Below are 664 nucleotides of genomic sequence, written 5' to 3'. Positions count from 1 at the left end.
GTATGTTATGCCAGTTGAGCTTGATGTCCCCTGTGACTATGGTCCCAAGTCCACCAGTTCAACTACTCAGTCCCTCTGAGCAGTTGGCTGTGACCCAGAAGCGACTACAACCTTGTCCCTTGTCAGCTCTACTATATACCTGGGAATTCTTACAGACCGTACAAATACACTTATAGGACCATTGTCTGCCAACCCTATACATGATCTTGGGTACACTCCCCACTACATAGACATGCCTGATAGTTCAGCATGTCCACCCATCTATCCGCCTGTATACCCATGTTTGCCTTCATTGACAATGCAGTACTGTATGTGCAAAAGGGTTCATCTTTGTTGTCTGCACCGCCCATGTACCTCTCTGTGTCTTCCTCTTCCTCAATGCCACCATGTGGATCACTCACATTTGGTACATTGCCCTTCTCTTCACCCAAATCAATACTTATCAATACCTATCAAACAGTGTTCCCTACCCTACCCTCCCACCCCTGGTAACCAGCAAAGAAAATGTCCTTCCATATAGAAACCTTTCCTTGACTTTTACAATAACGGACTAATACAATATTTGTTGTTCTGTGATTGACTTATTTCACTCAGCATAATGTCCTCCAAGTTCATCCATGTTATGCAGTCTTTTGCAGATTCTACATTATTCTTTAGTGTTGCA

This window comes from Orycteropus afer, unplaced genomic scaffold, assembly GCF_000298275.1.
Source record: "Orycteropus afer afer isolate SDZICR_OR568_19922 unplaced genomic scaffold, OryAfe1.0 scaffold00031, whole genome shotgun sequence".
Classification (NCBI taxonomy): Eukaryota; Metazoa; Chordata; class Mammalia; order Tubulidentata; family Orycteropodidae; genus Orycteropus; species Orycteropus afer.
This window is presented reverse-complemented; position numbering follows the sequence as displayed.